The sequence below is a fragment of the Colobus angolensis genome, unplaced genomic scaffold, assembly GCF_000951035.1.
Source record: "Colobus angolensis palliatus isolate OR3802 unplaced genomic scaffold, Cang.pa_1.0 Scaffold1, whole genome shotgun sequence".
Lineage (NCBI taxonomy): Eukaryota > Metazoa > Chordata > Mammalia > Primates > Cercopithecidae > Colobus > Colobus angolensis.
Window position 1 is genome coordinate 12,649,308 of NW_012110918.1, and position 9,470 is coordinate 12,658,777.

Below are 9,470 nucleotides of genomic sequence, written 5' to 3' on the forward strand. Positions count from 1 at the left end.
TGACAGGGAAAAAGGTATATACACTCTGACTGGGCCGAATTCTCCAGAATACATCTTAGGGGCATTTTGCCTGGGGGGACCGTTTCCCATCTGAAAAAAGAACATAGGGATGCCAGCACCCCTGGTCATTTTCTGACGAGCGTTAGCCCTAGCGCATCCTCTATGGTCTGAATGCTTATTCCTTTCCAGGGTAGGTAACCACCCATGGACCTCTGCTTATCGGATTAGTTACGCTCACTGATGTAGCAGTCCCGTACCTATTTTTCCACCTCTCTTGACCACAAAGAAAGGGGGCTGCTGGATTCTAGTGGTCCTTTACCAGCTTGCCCAACATTGCCTTTGTTCTCAGGGGTGAGTCCTAGAGCTGGACTGGGTTCCTGAGTATTTCATAACAACCCAGCTGCCCCATCAAGATGCATTCCCATAAACAACAGTTCTTATGCAAATTCATTTCAGAGAGGGTGTAGGTAACCTTTTGGGTCAGGACTGAGATACAATGTTTTGATTCTGTAAGTAGTTTAAGGCTTGGCTGAGTGCAAGCAGCTCGCATGTTTGAGCAGACCAGTTATTAGGCAATTTTTCTAACTCTGCGTCTACAAAGAGTTTCCCTAGCAATTACTGAATACCCATTGTGTTTTTTTCTCCTCGATCACCTGGGAGGAGCCATCTATCCATCCTGTCCTGAAGGGAGTTCCTCTTAGGTCTGGTCGGACCTTTGTACGGTAATTAAGATTTAAATCCTCTGTTAGGAAACCTGCTGGGTTAAGGGAATTTTCAGTGGTTAATGTTAAATCACCCTTTTCTAACATAATAGACCCGTACTTTAAGATTTTTGACTTAGTAAGCTACATTTTTGCTTTTTGACTTAGGATAGTTCTGAACTGGTGAGGTGTGCCCACAATGAGGTTTCCTCTAAAGGTTGTTTTTCTACGTTTAGCAAAGCAGTTGCCGCTACTGACTGAATGCATTTGGCCCATCCACGGGTTCCTGGGTTAAGGATTTTTGATAGGAAGGGTACTGGTTGTCAGTGGCCTCAGTGCTTTTGGGCTACACCCTTGTTTACACTGATGACAAGGTAGTAATGGAGTGTTGTAGGGTCAAGGAGACCTTCAATGATCAATTATAGGTTTTAAATTTACCCTGGCTTTTAAAGGAATAGGGTACACTGTTTTTTTCCTTACTACTTCTATCTTTCTCTTTCTATCTCTCTCTGCCTCTCTCTCTTTGTAGATAGAGTTTGGGAACACAGTGGAAGAACGTCCGCTCATTGCCCCCATTTGCCACTATAGGAATATGCATCTCCCTTTAATTTACTCAATTTCTTTTCATCCTGATCTATTATGTTGTTGTAGACTCAGTTCCAGTGGTTAAAGTACTGGGTTATCAGTTCTAAGGCCCTGGCAAGGGTGGTGGTGAATGGGTCCCACATAACTGCCCATGTTGAGAGCTGTATACCTACATTAGGAGGGGCACCAGAGACAAGACTCCCTGGGTTCACAGCCTAGATGCCTAAGGACACAGCATAGAGCTTCCTTAGATCCCTTTGGAGATACAACCTGCTCTAATACGTGGGAGAGGAAGTGAAAGTCTGAAGCATTAGTATCTAGGAGGCAGGGATTGGAGGAAGTAGATTCAGAGGTAAGGAGAATTTGGGGGCTACAGTTTCAAGAAAGTCATGGTCGGGACCCAGGAGGTAGGGGTCAGAAGGAAAGGTAGGGGTGCACGCATGGACGACTGCTGAGTAGAGACTTCTGTCTGTGCCATGATTTCAACTGGTTAATGCCGGGAGTTTGGGACAACAGCTTTCTGCCTCTAGTCGACCCTTGGCTTCCCCAGGAAAATTGTGAAAGCGGAAGCTGGTTCCAGGCAGACCAACGCTCCCAATCGAGAAGGGTTGGGGGTTGTTAGAAAACCTTTTCCCAGGAAGCCTCACACCTGAGTCTTAAGTCCGGCAGCCATGCTAATCGTTTTTAACCGGCCGACAGGTGCCCAGTATTTTCTTCCAATTCTAAGGAAGGACAGGACAGAAGGACAGAATAGCAAGTGAAAGTGGCCCAATATTACTCACCGCTTTGGAGAATCCCATACAAGCCACCAGATGTTACAGGCAAATCTTTGTTCTTAGAGCTCCCAAGATGTGGTGGGCCGGTCCCAAGATGGCCACAAGCCTTTTGTTCTCTGACCTGGGGTCCTTGTCCTCACGGATTCCAAGGAATGGAACCTTGGGCCATGCAGTGAGTGTTGTAGCTGCTATTACAAGCCATGCGTCATGGAAGAGAACTGTGGAACCCAGCAACTAGTGTTCAGTTCAATTAGGACAAACGTGGGACAGAGCCGTTAGCCCAATTGGGAGCAGCAATGGGTGGCTCACTGGATCAGAAATGCAGCAGACACCCTGCCAGATCCAGAGGGGTGGAAGTCAACGGCAGGTCTGGGACGGTGGAAGTCATCGGCGGGTCTGGGACGGTGGTGAACAACAGTGGTGGATGGCGAGCAAAAGCTCAGCTCGAGCAGTAATGAACACGGATCAGAAGAGTGTGCAGTTGCAAGATTTAACAGAGCAAAAGCAGAGCTCCCGGACAATGGGAGGGGACCCAAATGGGGTTGCCACTCCCTGCTCAAATGCCTGGGTTTATATCCCGATCATTGTCCCTCGCCCTGTGCGCTCAGGCGATATATGATTTGACTATTTCTTTACCTCCTGCTTTAGCCTAATTTGTATTTTAGTGAGCCCTCTTTACTACCTGATTGGTTGGGTGTGAGCTGAGTTACAAGCCCTGCGTTTAAAGGTAGATGCAGTCACCTTTCCCAGCTAGGCTTAGGAATTCTTAGTCAGCCTAGGAAATCCAACTAGTCCTGTCTCTCAACTCCAGCCTGGGCAACAGAGTGAGATCCTGTTTCAACACAAAACAAAAAAGAGGGAAAAAATTTGCTGGGTGAAGAAGTAACTGAAAATAATGGAAAGCAGATCTTCCAGGCTGTGCTGGGTTGAATAGTGTCCCCACAAAATTCGTGTCTGCTCAGAACCTGTGAATATGACCTTACAGGGTCTTTGCTGATGTAATCAAGTTGAAATGAGGGCACAGTGGATTCATTTGGGCCCAAATCCAATGACCAGAGGCCTTACAGAAAGGGAAATTGGAGCACGAACACACACCAGGGAGGCAGAGGTTGGAGAGATAGCGAGGGCACCAGGAGCTAGGAGAGAGGCATGGCCCTCAGTCTCTAGAAGGGCCTCCAAGGGCCAGGGGCTGAGGAGAGGCAGGTGCACCAAACAACTCAATGACCCTGCCGCTTGCGAGTCACTGCCTTTGCAGGGCCTCGGAGACCGGGGGACTGATCCAGGAGCTGACTGCACGTGCCAGGGATAACCATGGCTCACTTCTCATTGGACGAGGCTCCTGTCAGTCACAGAAAGGCTTGGGATGGGGCTCTCACTGTGACTTCTGGGCCTTTTTTCTTTAAGTGGTCAAGTAAAGGGGCGGGACCTGATTGGCTACAGGTTTGAGCGACAGTCATCTCCCCCTCTAGACTGGAAGAAGACTGGCAGTCGCTGAAGCTCCTGAGCTGACAACTTCCGATGTCCCAGAGTGGCTCTGCGGGGGATTTAGAGGTTTTTGGAATTTCCCATCAAAGGTGGAGGCGGGTTTTACACCTCAACCTAGAACAAATCACCCGAGTGTCTTTTCTAATTTACCCTTCTGAGTAACTGAGATTATAGACTCCAGGGTGGCTTTACTAAGACTTCTGGACCTGACAGGATTCTCCTAGAATTCCTCAGCTGCCAGGTGCTCTCACCTTCCCTCAATCCCGATGAGAAGCAGAATAACCAGATGTACAAAGAATTTGAATTCCATTTGTACAAGTACAGAGAGACAGCTGCCAAGGAGCTCTGTAGGAACACGGACTTTGAGCATCTCAGAGGGTGGCCCTCTGGCGCATGGCTTTCCCGCCCGCGAGGCTGGTGATGACTGCCGCATCAGGTCTCAGTGAGCAGAGATGAAGACTTTGCAAAAAAAAAAAAAGGGATAAAATTGTCTCCCTTTTTTGTATTTCCCTTCCCAGAAAAACAGCCTTGACATATGCTGCGGAGACAAGATCTGTGAACAGGTGGTAAAGGAATATGAATGGAAAACCCTGGAGGCGTTTGTGCTTCCGCTCTAGGGCCGGGAGCTGCCTGGCTGTGGTTTTAACACCTGACTTCCAAAAGTGACGTTTTCCTGGAGGAACAGGGGCTCTGTTTACTATGATGGAATTCAGCATAGCTGTTGTAGGGGAAGAAAAAACATTTTTTTCCTTTACCTCTCATAAGTTCTTAGCTGCGCTGGCCTCCTGGAATAAAAAGACAGATTAACAAGAGAAAGACAAGGCCGGGCGTGGTGGCTCATACCTGTAATCCCAGCATTTTGGGAGGCCAAGGTGGGTAGATCACTTGAGGTCAGGAGTTCGAGACTGGCCTGGCCAACATGGTGAAACCCCGTCTCTACTAAATATACAAAACAGCCTGATGTGGTGGCACGCACCTGTAATTCCAGCTACTTGGGAGGCTGAGGCAGGTGGATCGCTTGAACCCAGGAGGTGGAGGTTGCAGTGAGCCAAGATTATACCATTGCACTCTAGCCTGGGCAACAGAGCAAGACTCTGTCTCAGAAAAACACAAACAAAAAAAGCAAGAGAAAGAGCGAGACCCTGTCTCAAACAACGATAACAACATCCCAAAACACAAGAGAAAGACAGAGGTTCGTCAGCATGCAGATTTCCTGTGCGCACGGGAGACCCCTGGGAGTGCCTGGTTCTCAAAGAAGTGGCTTTGAATCCCAGCTCATGTGGCATCTTTCACAGAGAAGAATATATCTTTTTTTTTTTTTTTTGAGACCAAGTCTCACTCTGTCGCCCAGGCTGGAGTGCAATGGTGCGATCTCGGCTCACTGCAACCTCCACCTCCCGGGTTCAAGCGATTCTCCTGCCTCAGCCTCCTGAGTAGCTGGGATTATAAGTGCCTGCCACCATGCCTGGTTAAGTTTTGCAGTTTTAGTAGAGATGGGGTTTCACCATGTTGGTCAGGCTGGTCTCGAACTCCTGACCTCGTGATCCACCCGCCTGGATCCCAGAATCCAAAGAACTGGGATTACAGGTGTGAGCCACTGCACCCGGCTAGAGAACAGTACATCTTTAGAGAAGTTACCAGGGAAGAGGACTTTGGGTGTCGAGGGGCAGCCCCTTGGGGAAGGCACAGAGCTGGCAGGTGCAGACTGGTTGGGGAAGCCTGTTCCTGTGGATGCCTCTGGAGCTGGCTCCAAGCCCACAAGAGCACAAAGATGTCTTCAGTGTTTCAGCTTTGCTCTCCGTGGTAGAAAGGGGAGCAGGATAGCTTCTGTCTCTGTAAATTGATGTCCTGCTTCTATTATTATTATTATTATTATTATTGAGACAGAGTCTTGCTTTGTCACCCAGGCTGGAGTGCAGTGGCACAATATTGGCTCACTGCAACCTCTGCCTCCTGGGTTCAAGCAATTCTGCTTCAGCCTCCTGAATAGCTGGGATTACAGGCACTCGCAACCATGCCCAGCCAATTTTTGTATTTTTAGTAGAGACGGGGTTTCGCCATGTTGGCCAGGCTGGTCTCGGACTCCTGACCTCAGGTGATCCACCCACCTCGGCCTCCCTAAGTGCTGGGATTACAGGTGTGGTCCACCACGCTGGGTCTTGTCCTGCTTTTAGGCAAACAGGGTGGGCAGAGCTTTCTGGACCTGCTGCTTCAGAATTGCCCTCAGTTCAACAAGCCTGCATGTTTTGGAGTGGCATCCTCTGGCCTCCCACACTCTATTTTTTGGGGAACCTCAGTCTCTCGGTGCCTTCGCCACAGTCATAGGCCATGCTGCATACAGTGTTTGGGAGGAGAATGGGAGAGACCTGGAGTCTTGGCTTGTGGTAGTTCTCTCCAGGGATGTGGTCAAACTCATCTGATAAAGACCATGGGGGACATGTCCATATGTCCACAAATTAGATTCATTAGCTTATTCTAGCAGGGGAGTTACTGGTTCACACTAGAGGCACTGTGGGCCGCCTCCCCATGCAAAATAAGGGACATGTGGTTATAGGATTTGGGGAAGGATGGAATGGCGGTAAAATGTAAATGAAGCAGTTATTTGATAGGTTTAAAACAAATATAGTGAGAGCCTGTCTCTACAAAAAGTTTTAAAAAATTATCAGGTGTGGTGACATGCACCTGTGATCACAGCTGCTCAGGAGGCTGGGGTGAGAGGGTCACTTGAGCCCAGGAGGTCAAGGCTGTAGTGAGCTGTGATCATGCCACTGTACTCCAGCCTGGGCAACAGAGCAAGACCCCGTCTCAAAAAAAAAAAAAAAAAAGAATAAAAGAAAAAGAAATTTGCTGGATGAATAACTTCAGACTGGAGTTGAAGGCCTGGCCCTCAAAATTGACTCAAGGTCCTGTTTGTTTGACATAGTTAAGAAAAATGTAGAATGTTGTGCTCATTCTGGTTATCTGAAGCTCTGCACCTGGGTTGGGATTGGGGCTTTTCTCTGTGTCAAAGGACCCGCATGCTGCCGAGGCAAGAGTGGGATGTTCCATCCTCCAGGCAAGAACGGCTTGTTCCATTCTCACTAATGTGACTTCAAACAGCAAAGCTTGTCATGGTCTTTGATTTTAGCAGCCAAGATTTCCCGGTTCTGTGTCCTTAATGCTAATGAACAGAGCCACATTTGTACGTGTTCACGGATGAAAAGCAGGTCAGACAATAAGCAGGTGGTTTCATCAGGCCATCAGTATGGGGTATCAGGCTATTATTATTCCCTCCAGACTTCTATTTCTTCTTATGTTTGTAGGGAAGAAGCAGATACAGCTAGAAGGGTTGAGGAGAATGCGGGTGTGGGGGCAGGCTGGCAGGACATGAATTTGCCAACTTGTCTGTCATGTTTCAGACAGTTTCAGAGAGATTCCTTAATCTTCCCCTTTATTGTACAAACCATCTGGAGGACAGAAAAAAACAGTTTATCAATAGGGAAGATAATTCGTGGAAAATGTGTATGTAATTTTAGGTTGATCTTGAACTGCATTTAAAACTACAAATTTTTTGGCTGGGCACAATGGTTCATGTCTGTAATCCCGGCACTTTGAGAGGCTGAGATGGGTGGATCACTTGAGCCCAGGAGTTCAAGACCAGCCTGGGCAACAGAGTGAAACTCCGTCTCTACTAAAAAATACAAAAAAATTAGCCAGGTGGGCTAGCGGGCTCCTGTAGTCCCAACTACTCAGGAGCTGAGGCAGGAGAATTGCTTGAGCCCAGGAGGCGGAGGTTGCAGTGAGCTGAAATCACGCCACTGTACTCCAGCCTGGGCGACAGAGCAAGACTCCATCTCAAAAAAAAAAAAAACAACAATTAGCTGGGCCTGGTGGTGCACGCCTGTAGTCCCAGCTACTCAGGAGGCTGAGGTGGGAGGATCGCTTGAACCTAGGAGGTGGAGGTTGCAGTGTGCTGAGATCACGCCACTGCACTCCAGTCTCCATGACAGAGTGAGACCCTGCCTCAAAAGAAAAAGATTTTCTTTCTTATGTATTTATTTATATCAGTATGGACTCCTAGATTACCATTTGTTGAATGTGTTGAAATTCGTTACCATCATTACCAATTTTCATTCTCAAATAATCTTGTATTGAGCCAGCGGGAGCGTCTTTAGGCTGACTTCTGTGTTGTTTTTATGTGTCCTGTTCTTTAAGCACTTCCTTACTTTCTAGAACAATAAAATGTTCCAGGTTCATTTTGTACCTTCCCTACCCCAGCCCTGGAATCAACCATTTCTCTCTAAGAAGTCCTGGTTGCTTATACTGAAGAATGCTATCTAGGAACCCAAGATTACACGTGCTCACTGTTAGCAGAGTTTTGTTGATTCTAGACTATTCCTTGACAGATCCAGGGAAGATATGTATACGCATGTGCATGTTTATAGGCAGATTCCCACCCATAGATTTCTTCCTTAGATCTAAAACCACAAGTTCATACTGATACCTTCGATTCTAGTCCAACGCCAGAGGGTTCATTGTTCATTATCGTCTTGCTTCTTTCCATAATTGTAACTTTTTTTGACAATGAGACACAGAAGTCCCATTTTCCTTAACGTATTTTCTTACTTGTAGACTCCTACAATTCATTGCAAGTGGCTTCAGAATGATAAAGCAGTGTGAAAACCAAACCTCGCCACCAACTGGAGTTCAATGTTTGTGATCCTTTTTGTCTTTATTCTGAAGATATATAATTGAAATATTGTTTTGCCCCTTCTGTGGGGTTATGAATTAGGTTTTAATATTGTTAGGTTTAAAAAGTTTTTTTTAATTTTAATTTTAATTTTTTATACAGAGTCTTGGTCTGTCACCCAGGCTGGAGTGCAATGGCTCGATCTCGGCTCACTGCAAGCTCTGCCCCTCGGGTTCAAGCGATTCTCCTGCCTCAGCCTCCTGAGTAGCTGGGATTACAGGCATGTGCCATCACGCCTGGCTAATTTTGTATTTTTAGTGGAGATGGGGTTTCTTCGTGTTGGTCAGGCTGGCCTTGAACTCTCGACCTCAGGTGATCCGCCCGCCTCGGCCTCCCAAAGTGTTGGCATTACAGGTGTGAGCCACTGCGCCCGGCCCGATCCAGCTGTTTCTGTACATCACTTCCCTTTTCTGTCTATGAGTACTGCCTACCCAGGTTGCTGGGCAGAGCTCTCTGAACCTTCACTGGTTCAGGGTGCTGCCTGATTCATTGTTTCTTTGCTCAACAAATCTTCTAAATTTAATTTGTTTAAAGTTTTTCTTTTCCCTTTTTTTTCCCCTTGTTTTTGTTTTTGTTTAATAGAGACGGGGGTCTTGTTATGTTGCCCAGGCTGGTCTTGAAATCCTGGCCTCTAGTGATCCTCCTGCCTCAACCTCCCAAAGTCCTGGGATTACAGGAGTAAGCCACTGTGCCTGGCCTGCATTTCTTACTATGAGTTAACCTGAACATTTTTTTCACATGTCTAAGAATCATTTTTACATCTTTTTTGGGGAGTTGCTGTTCATAATTTTTTGCCTATTTTTCTATTTGGTTTTCGGTCTATTTTCCTCAAAGTCCTTTTATATATATACACACATACATACACACACCCTTTATCCATGATATATGTAGCAAATATTTTCTCCCACTTTTTGTCTTTTGACCTCATGGTGATTTTTTTCATCATGCAACATTTTATTAATGTTCTTTTTTTTTTTTTTTGAGACGGAGTCTCGCTCTGTTACCAGGCTGAAATGCATCTAGGCTCACTGCAACCTCGGCTTTCCGGGTTCAAGCAATTCTCCTGCCTCAGGCTCCTGGGTAGCTGGGACTACAGGCGTGCGCAACCATGCCCGGCTAATTTCTGTATTTTTAGTAGAGATGGGGTTTCACCATGTTGGCCAGGATGGTCTCGATCTCTTGACCTCATGATCC